General features: G+C 33.7%; 1 long non-coding RNA gene across 2 annotated transcripts; it reads right to left on the bottom strand.

Moving 5' to 3' along the window:
- Nucleotides 1-6,901: 6,901 nt before the first annotated feature.
- LOC147398502 (uncharacterized) lies at nt 6,902-10,168 on the bottom strand. 2 transcript variants are annotated; one of them, XR_015179913.1, is made up of 4 exons: nt 8,629-10,168; nt 8,366-8,528; nt 8,045-8,278; nt 6,902-7,613 (listed from the first exon to the last, which is right to left on the bottom strand). It is a non-coding gene; the product is annotated as an uncharacterized LOC147398502 (long non-coding RNA). The 2 variants fall into 2 exon arrangements; XR_015179914.1 differs by having other exon boundaries at nt 6,904-7,613; nt 8,091-8,278.
- Nucleotides 10,169-11,309: the final 1,141 nt, after the last annotated feature.

The following is an 11,309-nucleotide window of genomic DNA, read 5'->3' as shown; positions in this document are numbered from 1 at the left end:
ATAGTCCCTATTGATCAAAGAAAAATACTTTCCCTACCTAATAAGGAAAGTTTCAAGCTGATCGATTGTAAATCTTGCTAAATAAATGTAGAGATTAAGATGTGAACTAAGACTTCGAGCAAGTCGAATTCGTTCCACAGGGACAATGAAGATTCAAAGATTCATTCGGTTAGAAACCAAAACAAAGTTTTGAAACAGATTGATTTAAAAACAGAATTGATTTGTTGCACAAATGAAATGAAAATGACTTGTAATTGAAATTAAAAATAGAAAATAAAGATTGAAGATAAAAGAAAGAGAGATTAGAGAATTCAAGTTTACCATTGCAAGTTACCCAAAAATGCTAATTAATTCTAAAACATGACTCAATCCACGTAGCAAGTCATTGCTCGTGGATCGGAGGATGATTCGGTGTAACCATTGATTGGAACCCAAAAGTCTTCATGAAGGTCTCTTGTTTATGCAAGATTATCCGACTTATGCTTCCATTCATCACAGAGCATGAATGTTCTTGAGCTTATCTAAGTAACACTAATTAAAGCTTGAAATGGAAGTCTAAATTGGAAGATCTTATCATGAAGAGATTCATAAAATTAGCATATAAAACAAAAATAATGAATTAAAATAGCATTAATAGAGTGAACTTGCTCCGGCATTCTTGACTTCTCTAATGAGAATCTAGCCGATCATCGCAAGGATCATATTGCAATAATACTAAAAGCAAGAAGATGATAGATGGAAAGAAAATGTAAAATAGAAATGCAACTTGATTCCTTTCTTGATGATCTCTCAAAAGAGTTACAATAGAGCCAATGGCTTACTCTTGATGTTCTCACTACACTCAAAATCTCACCCAAAGGAAAAATTACAGAGAATTAAAAGAAAGAAAAACCAAAAATTATGGAAGAAGAGAAGAAGAGAAGAGCCCCTTTCTCTAAAATCAACCTCCCAATTTATAATGTTCGTATTCGGGTAATCGGGGTGATTTAGCGGATAATTCGATTCGAATGACCCAATTAGTTACAACCACTGAAGCTTCTAGAAGCTTCTGTAAAAATCTCAACGACAAATTCCTCGAAATGACCGCGGTGACGTGGCGCCCAAATTCCTCGAGATTTTGCCGGATGCTTCCTCTTTGCTCGCATGTTGTAATAATAAATATTACACCTTTTGTTGGTTCCTGAATATACCCTTTTCACTTGAAATTAGTAACAAACTATTGTTAGCCACATTAATTTGGGATTTAATAAAATTTATTATTATTTTAAGGGAATTAGTACTTAAACTTTTGATAATTTTGGTGAAATTACGATCCCAAAATGAAATTATTGGAACCTTATCACAAGCCTCCCATACCCATGTGCATCCGAAAACATTATCTTAAAGTAATAATGCAAGAAAAAAAATTATTTTAGACCATTGTAACTTTAATTTTAGAGTGTTGATTTTGTAACTCAACTTGATAAGGTGACTCAGAAACTCACCGACGTGGCATGAGCAAAGAACCATAGATTCTTTCACTCGGGATACACAACTGACCTGGCCAACCTGCCATCTGCACTTGTGTATCTCGTGAAAGCCATGAGAACTTAGAAGAAGCTTCTACACTTGACAAGTCAGCATGTGACAGCTCAGCATGATGACTTGGATCCAGCTGGAGTTCTAGAAGATTGTAATTAACTAATTCTGTTATAGAAGTTTGTTATAGAATTTGTTATGGAATTAGTTTTAGAGAAACAAACTAGTTTATCCCCTTGTAATATGTTATATATAATGAAGTTGTTCAGAACTCTCTCTCATGTTTTAGGGAAGAGTATTTTTCCAGAAATTTCATTTGTTTACAAAAGTTTTCTTGGTATTAGAGCAAGGTTTTTTCTCTTTCTCAATATTTTTTCTGAAACCAATCACTTTTCTTTTCTCTTCCTAGTGATTCAATTATGTTGACCTCTACATCTGGATTGACATCTTCTTATTCCTTCTCAAAATCAATTAGAGTCTCTCAATCTTCCTCTCTTGCTCCGGCTTCAGGTTCGCAGTTCTACAAACATACTCTTCCCGTTAAACTAGATCGATCTAACTATGTCCTTTGGAGATCAAAAATCGATAATGTGATCTATGCAAATAGATTTGAGAATATCATTGAAGGTCTATCAGTTTGTCCTGAGAAAACTGTTCCTACTATAGAGAAATCCAGAGTTTGTAACTTGGCGTAGACATGATAGATTGATCCTAAGTTGGATCTATTTTTCTGTAACTCCTAAGATTTGAATTCCAGAATCTATCAAGTCTAAACTCTCTCTTAATGGATTTCAATTTCATCCACACACAATTCCTAATTCAACTAGCTAATTTCACTTCTCTTTCAACCCTTGACCTCGTAAGCTCTCATTTACAAGGTTAAATTCCATACCTTCCTCACCTACAAAAACTTTATGTGAATTTCAATCCAAATCTCATCGTGGATCTCACTGGGATGCTTGCCCTTCCATGGCCTAATCTCCAAACGTTCTCTATCTCATCGATTAATGTTGTCGGATCAATCCCTCCTTCAATTTCCAATATCTCAAAATTGGTCTACTTTGATGGATCAAATCGTGGGATTCAAGGATCCATACCTACATCGATGTCAAATCTTTCAAATTTACAATACGTAGAACTTAGTTTCAACAACATAACAGGTTACTTCCATTCTCAACCTTCAATCATGATAATCTCAAACTCTTAAGAATTGTTCAAAACAGTTTACAAGGACCCATCCCAGAATCTCTTTGTGAGATTTCATCTCTTCAACGCCTTCATTTGGGAACTAACAAAATTAGTGGAAAAATACCTAGTTGCATCGGCAACCTTTCAAACCTTCAAACATTTAATCTACGTAGAAACTCTATGGAAGGAATTGTGTCATTGGTCACTTTGTTCCAAAAGTCCAGCCCAAGTATTATAGTACTCGGCTTGGGTGGGATAAATGTAGAGTCATTTAAATACCCTTTTCCATCTAACTTTCAACGAAAGAGACTAGAACTAAGATCGTGCAATTTGAATGGATCTATCCCATCTTTCATTTGTGATATGACCCTGCTTTCTAGCTTAGATTTGGCTGCTAACAACCTAACAGGAGTTATCCCTTTTTGTCTCTTTAAACTCCCAAACCTCTCTTTCTTAGATCTCTCGAGAAACAAACTCCACTGAGTTGACTACATTTTCTTCATCTCAACAACCCTTTCATAACCACAAGACTAGGTTTGAAGAATAACAACCTTCAAGAACCTCTTCCTCTTCCACCTGGGAATGTTGGAGAATAAGAAGATAAAGAATTAGGGCTTTAATTTGGGATGGAAAATATGTGTGGATTTCATTTTCTCACCTATATCGGTAGGAAAATTAAATCCAGGATTTGGAGGACTTTTAGAGGAGGGTGGAAAATCATTTTCCATGTAAAACTGAAATCAAACACATGAAAAATATCATTTTCCAACTTATTTTTCTTGTGCAATCAAACATACCCTAAGCCTAATTCTGGTGCAAGGAATCCTCTCAATGATACATTAGAAAGATTCCTGCAAATTCCCAAGTCCAAGAGAAAAGTACTATATTATCATTGATAGATCATAGTACCAGTTCAAACAAGTATTTACTTATTCATTTCCGTACAGATATAAACACATAAAAGGCATATACACAAATCAACTTACAACAAGATAATCACACTAAAAAAAAAGTTAACAAGAATAGATGCATAAAAATTCGAGCCCCCACCTCTCCCCGTGGGTAATTATAGCAGATTTACGACTTTGTGGTGAATGGGTGTGTGCGGATTCGGATGTGTAGACACCCCATTTTTGCATCCGCCTGATTAATCAAGTCGTCAACCCGATTGCAAAGGTTCCCAATGATGGATGTCTATTCCAATACTTTATTTTGTTACCAGATATGTTTCAGAAATCCGGATGAGGTATCTCGAACTGACAAAACTTAGAAATCACGCTACACTAGGAAAATACGACCCTAGAAACATAGAAATCATCATCTTGCAAATCAAAAAGAAGCTTCACGATAAAAATCATTAAAAATAACCAAATTACCAAAATACCCCTAACATCAAAACAACCTTAGAGCTTTCATTACGCTTAGAAAAACCCCCTCAAACATATAAAACAACAAATCGAAATCAAGTAAACCACTTCGCCAATTTTCACAAAATTTGACAAAATTACGAAAATACCCCTCATAAAGTTCACGACCATTTCATACAAAAAACTTCATAAATGACAAAAACCAACATTCCCATTGAATTCCTTACGAAAAACTGATTCCAAAACATCCTGAAACATGGAAAAACGACTTAAAACGTAAAAAATCCTCTCCGAGGGCAAAATGGTAATTTCACAATTTTAATAATTAAAATATTTGAAGTTAATAAATAAACCATTAAATAATGTAAAGTGAAATATTAATAAAATTAATTTTAAAATGTGAACAAAGAAATCGATCAATCAGGCTTTCAGGCAAAATTGTTGATGGTTCGCAAGATATTTCTTTAAAGACCCTTCCATTTGGGGGTCCAAAGAATTAAAGATATAATAGAGAGGGGTTCACCAAAAATTTAAAGTCAATCAAGCAAGACTAAAGTTAAGATATTAAAGTCAATCAAATAAGACTAAAGTCAAAATTAAAGTCAATTAAGTAATATTAAAGTCAAGTATTAAAGTCAATCTCATAAGACTAAAGTCAAAATCCTAAATCAAAATCCTAATCTAAATTAATCAAGTCAATCTCATAAGACTAAAGTCAAAATCCTAACCTAAACTAATCAAGTCAATCTCATAAGACTAAAGTCAAAACCAAGCCCTAAAGACTAAGTCCATCTCATGAGACCAAAGTCAAAACCCTAATTAAAACTCTAAAAGAAACCCTAATCAAACCCTAATGCTTCTAAAAACTTTATAAATAGGAGCTCCCACACCTTATTTTCGGATAAAAGAAAAAATCCTAGAAAAAGTAGGTGAAGAAGCCTCCACAACCTCCCCAAAACCCTAATTTTGGAGCCCCAACTCCTTCCCTAACACCCCTACTTCGATTTTAGCCTAAAAAATACCTAAAAACTTTTAAAAAATACTCCAAAAATCAACAACAAATTCAAAGCATCCAGATCCAAGAAGGAGATATCTTGCCTCGGAGATCAGAAATCAGATCCGGAGACAGAACGAAGCAAGAAGTACGGTACAAGGAGCTATTTTCACCAGATCTGAGGGAATAGTACTTTTGCAGATCGAAGGTAAGATTTTTCATTATTTTTTAATCTAGGTTTTATCATTAGCGATGTAGTTATATTTGGAATAAGTAGAGACCGGTATTGGTCAGGCGGGGTTGGTGCCTAACACCTTCCAACCCCGTAATATGATCCTCGGATTCAGATTTCTGTAGTAGATTAGTTCTTTTTTATCCATTGTAGAGTCAGTTTGGTTCCTAGACCATAATAACTAGGTGGCGACTCCCAAACCTCAAGGGTCAAAAGCGGATCTGTGCACCCCGTGGATCGAGGGCATTTTCAGGATGGACTAGTCCTATTTTCAAAGGATGTGGGGACACTCTATGGCATCCCAAAAAAAAAAAAAAGAGAGAGAGAGATATGCATAAAATAGTATTATTTTTTTCTACTAGTGACCTTGCCAAAATTGCAACAAAAAAACTAAGTTGAGATTTTATACTTAGCCTGATTCATTATCTTGTATAGAGTTGTCTAAAATCAACTTTGTTTCATAAGTAACTTGTATTTGAAGCCTACAAATACATATTATTACTCTGATTTTACATCATTTACAAAGTGGCATCTGTCTACAAAATTGGTTTCTGAATAGACAAAAAAGATTCCTTATAGAGTTAAAACATGATCTTGAGCAAGTGAACATGAAATGCCTGTCCAATTGCAAGGATCTGCCTCCAAAGCATTCCAATTCGACAAAACCCGAAAAGGAAAGTCATATATAGCTTCCTTAAAGGCTGTAAGAGCCCAAACTGTGTAATAAGCCCTAAAAACCCAGTTAGAGAATAACTCAAAAGAACACTTTTGGTCAACAATGTCCACACAAATCAATTGAAATTATGAATCAAATGGAATTTAAAACAAACGTACATTCGTTAGATGAAAAGGAATCACAAGACACAAGCAAAATAACTGAAATGACCAAATAAGCTGAAATATACCAAAAGTCTCCTGTTCTCTACAACTCTCTCTATAATTTGTCACTCAGTTTGGGTCTTCACTACAAAATATGAGGTATTTAGAGGCGATTTTAAACTGCCACCAATATCGACTAAACCGCCTCCAATATATTTAAGGGCGATTTAATCAAACCGCCCACTATAGTGGCGTCGCTGATTCCTTTTAGTGGCCGACTAAGGGCGATTTTAAAATCGCCTCTAAATAATGATTCAAGGGTATTTTTTATATTTTTAGAGGCTATTTGAAAACCGCCACTAATAATAATAATTTAATGGCGGTTTAAAAACCGCCTCTAAAGAATATGATTTAAGGGTGGTTCTTATATTTTAGAGGCTAATAATAATTTAAGGTAGTTTTAAAACCGCCTCTAAATATTGTTATTTAAGGGCAATTTTTATATTTTAAAGGCAATTTGAAAACCGCCCCTAATAACAAATTAGTTTAAAAAAAAAACAACATTAGAGGCAGTTCAAAACCGCTTCTAATGTTGTAAAAAAAAATAATAAAATATTCATTCCAAAATAAAACCTATAATTATATAAAGAAAAAGAGCTGTTATTGGCACTACAAATGTCACTTATCACTTGTTTATAAAAAGATACCACAACTTGTAAATGAATATTTTACCAAACATAAACTACAATCTACCAAGCATGTATCTACGAAATCGAAAAACAAATTACGCATTCACGAATATTTTTACTATAAATGCATATATGAATGTATGGCACCATAAATAAAATACAGATAATGTAATATACTATAAGCTTGCAACAGTAAGCTTATCATATTCACAATGTTCCGAGAAGCTTGTATTAACTATAACCAAACATTACAGGTGAATACTTAGATTTTAAGGTTATCTAAGTAGTCACCTAAAAAGCCAAGTGTTTGCCTCACCTATATAACCTAAGTTCCATAAAAAAAGTAGTCACCTTTGACAACACAGTTTCTTTTTGTAAGCAAAGCATATTTAGTGGTTAGGTTAGTCATTAGTATGTGAAGGCAAGCATTGAACCTAGGTCGTGGTATCAACCCTCACATACTTAAACCAACTTTGCAAGCTGACACATTCACCTTCGACAACACAGTGAGAAAAAATAAAGATTGACCTGAAGCCAAATATTTATGTTTCATTCAAATGTCAAACCAACATACACCACTAACAGACTCCCCTCCTTGGGAAGTTGGAAACTTAGAATGAAAAAAAAAAGTATTATATTTCAAAAGAGAGCATGCATGCATCATTTCCTCTCTCTAGCTTCTTGGGTAGAAAAAGAAATCCATCAAAACTATAAGCATGAAGAAAGAGATATCTCACCTGGTCCATCCCACCAGATTGTGTTCCAATGTGGCATTCACATTCACATGTAAGTTGGGAAATTTCTTTCTGTAAAATAAGGAACAAGTGAATTAATGGAAGTAGCAGGAAAGTAATAGGACACAAGCAATATACAGTTGTTAACAAACTTTCAATTACATGATGTATTTAGAATAAAATCCTACAAAATCTTTACATTATTTTCATAGTTTCCAGAAAAAAGAAAAGTAACAATAATAAATTAGTGCTCTTTTCTGATATTGGATACACGTGCAGGATCAATAATCTGAGACATTGAATCCTTTATATAAAACTAATAATTCTATTTTGTATATATTCAATCTTCTTTGGTAAGAAAATCATATAAAAACGAACTCTACAAGGTCATCTTGTGGTAGACACACTCTCCCTCTCAAAGCACTGTAAAGAGGAGAATTTTACAGAAATTTTTTTTGAAAAAGGAAACACAAAATAGAATAGGATGTATAATATAGACTTACTCTTCTCCCACATCTCTGAGGATGTTAGTAAGTTGATTATCGATACCTAAATAGAACGCAGCTTTATAAATTGTGGATAGAAGTTGGAGACTCAGGTGCAATTCCCATAACAGGAACGCTCATTAGGCCGACCGTTCCAGCCACATAGTTGCAATAGAGAGAAAGCTCTTGAAAATTCTGGTACCAACATTTCCTTGTATCCATTCGCATTCCTTCGATCATGTCCTTGACGGGCTACAACACTCAAAATTTTAACTTCTTGTTCAGTTTAGAGTAATCTTTGTATAATGAAAAAAGATATTAAATTAATTTTATTAGTACCTTGATGTCTATGGGGAATTGGTAGACAATAGTAGTTAATGTAGAATCGAACATATCGTAAGGGCGTCCATTGAAGATATCTAGAAGTCTCTCCTCCCATCTATCAAGAACTACGGTGCTCATATGGATGGCATTGAGGCCGCCAACCAGCTCATCTGTCATTCTACACCACACTATTTAAATTCATTATTTGCAACATCTATATATATATATACCAATTCAATCCTATTTGCTAATCATCAAATACATCTATAACAATTTACCATAAATAGCCCATATCGCTTTTTGACGTTCCTCGGTTATTAATAATGTTCCTGAAATATGGTCAATTAATAGCCAAATCATACATAAATCCGATAGTTAATTATGTGATTGTGAGTATATGTACTTGGTGAGAAAGAAATTAAGGGTGAGTGAGAGAACCAAAGTAAAAGGTCTTAGCATATTTAGCACGCAAAGGCATCGATTATGTTCATAAGCTTCTTCTAAGCATGTAGGATGAAATTCAGGTCTTCTGCAAGCATTCGTCATGGCTAAGTTGCTGGTCTGTGATTGCTTATCTATGATTTCATCTTTATTTATCCAACAGATATAGAACATTTGATAAATATAGATTCGATGGACAATAACCATTGTTGTTTATATGTAGAAAATGCTGAAACAAAGGCACAAGTAATGTAATAGATGTATGTCGTATGAGCATATTAGAAAGTAACTGAACCCCAAGATTCAAAGATGAAAACTATTGTAACAAGTAGTTTCATTTTATTGCTAAAGCTATTGTAACCATAACATAAGTCGGAGCTGTAAATGCCCAATACCCTAAATGGGAAATTTCAATCCTACAGTTTAGTCAAGCACAAGGATTGACAAAATATTCCCAGCAAAGGTAACTCTTGGGCCAAAAATCGACTATTGGCATGAATATAATTAATTGATTATGTTACTAGGATTGAAGATCCAAGAAGTTGTTAATAGGATAAAGTACAAAGATATCTCTCCCCATATAGCCACTATATACTCTTAAATTCTTCTTTTATGTATCATAGCAGACACTCTTTGAGTGAGGAAGGAATTATGTTTATATCAGAATAACTAACAAATTTTTTTTTTGATAAGTAAAAAAGTTTCTTTTAAAATGAACAAATAAATATTAATAAGGGAAAGATCTCCCAATTAAATTGAGGAACACTTGAGCTTTTGTTGATTCGTGTGCTTTGACCAAGGGGAGATGGACCCTTATAAGGTCCAAAACTATATTTATTGATCATCACTCGATTGTAGAGATATTTTCCAACAATGAAAGTGTTCTATTTAGTTTATAAAAGACAATGATTCAACAAGGAAAGTATAACAGCATATCATTGCTCAAATAATATAAGAAAGAATGAACAAGACAACCAAGCTCATCGACCTGCTTGGATAGTAAGTGATTCCTATAGAATATAGCCAAGGCTCAGGAATGTATGCCCATATCAAGAACTATCAGAATAGTGCAAAATTTATCAGTAATTCCCAAAAGAAACAGAGCTATCAGAACTATAACATGAGATATTTCAGCCAATAGATGGTAGTAAGTCATTGCATTTAATATATTAAATGCAATTGGAAACATAGACCGTCGTAGTGCCACCTCACCCAAAATTTATATATATACATAGTTTGAACTATAGTTACTCCAAATTCAAAAAAGCTACCCAAAATTTTGGAACAAAGAGACCACCATATCGATGCAGTGAATTCAAACAAGCATAAGGTCCTACACTGAATTTCTGTTACAATTGATATAGGATTAGTCTAGGAGATCTTCAATGGTTCTACTTGTATTGAATTATTTGATTATTTTAAGCAATGCAAATGGTTTATAGTCTAGTAATATGTCTTTCGATGAGAATTTGGTATTCTTGATAACAATAGTAATGGTTTAGTATGGATTAATGATTTTTGCATTATAAAAGTGCTTATCAAAATATATATATTAGTTTTAGTTTCCAATATCAGTTCCCAATGAGCAAAAAATCAGTATTTTTCAGCAGTACCCAGAAAAAACATCATAAAATACAAACTTGTTAGCAAAAGATATAACTGATAGAATTGAGTGCCTAAATAGGATTTCCATTGCCAAACACAAGTAGATGAAACAAGTTACTGTTCTCTTTTTCTCTTTTTCCTTTTTTTGATAGTTAGATAAGGTACTGTTAGTGATGATAATGACAATGACATGAAAAAAATAAAGCATCTAATCTGCAAGCCAGTTACCTAATAGGATTTAAGACTGTTTCTCGAAATTGGACACAAGTACCAGTCATCAACTATGCAGAATAACTAGAAAATGTGAACTAATTTAGTTAGCTAGATTAATGATTTTTGGGCTTTTTCTCATAATGTCACAGACAATCATAAAGATTAAAAAGTTCATAAATCAGGTCACTTCGATATAATATTCATTTTACCTTCACCTTTGATTGTTCCTTCCATGATCCATCCTCCTAGAAAGGGTGGAAGAATACATTGAATTATTCATAGTGATTCATACGCGAAACACTATAAACACTTTTCTAATTTTAACATGTTATTCATAATCCTGGTAGTGATTATCATGATTCAAATCCATCGAAACTATATAACACCACCTCTGTCAAGTGGGCCCAAGCATAACACTTTCTAAAAGTAAATGATGTGTGGTGCACTAGTAGTGTAGTAGTGGAATTACACATCAGGCAAGCTCAAGTTCCATGAATGGTTTATCAATACCCAGGCAAGTTCAGGAGTTTTTGCAAGATCAACCAAACCAGCGTGATGAGTATGGTAGGATTGGTGTCTATCCATGAGAATATGTTGGCTAAGGCACCAATTCAAGCCCATTTTTGTTCTGGCACAAAAAGAAACGAATTTAAGGAAATCCCATTATGAAATCGAGGGAGAAATTAAAGAAAGAAATATG

The sequence above is a fragment of the Akebia trifoliata genome, chromosome 7, assembly GCF_017979445.1.
Source record: "Akebia trifoliata isolate Shusen 1 chromosome 7, ASM1797944v1, whole genome shotgun sequence".
In the NCBI taxonomy this organism is placed as follows: domain Eukaryota; kingdom Viridiplantae; phylum Streptophyta; class Magnoliopsida; order Ranunculales; family Lardizabalaceae; genus Akebia; species Akebia trifoliata.
This window is presented reverse-complemented; position numbering and strand designations above follow the sequence as displayed.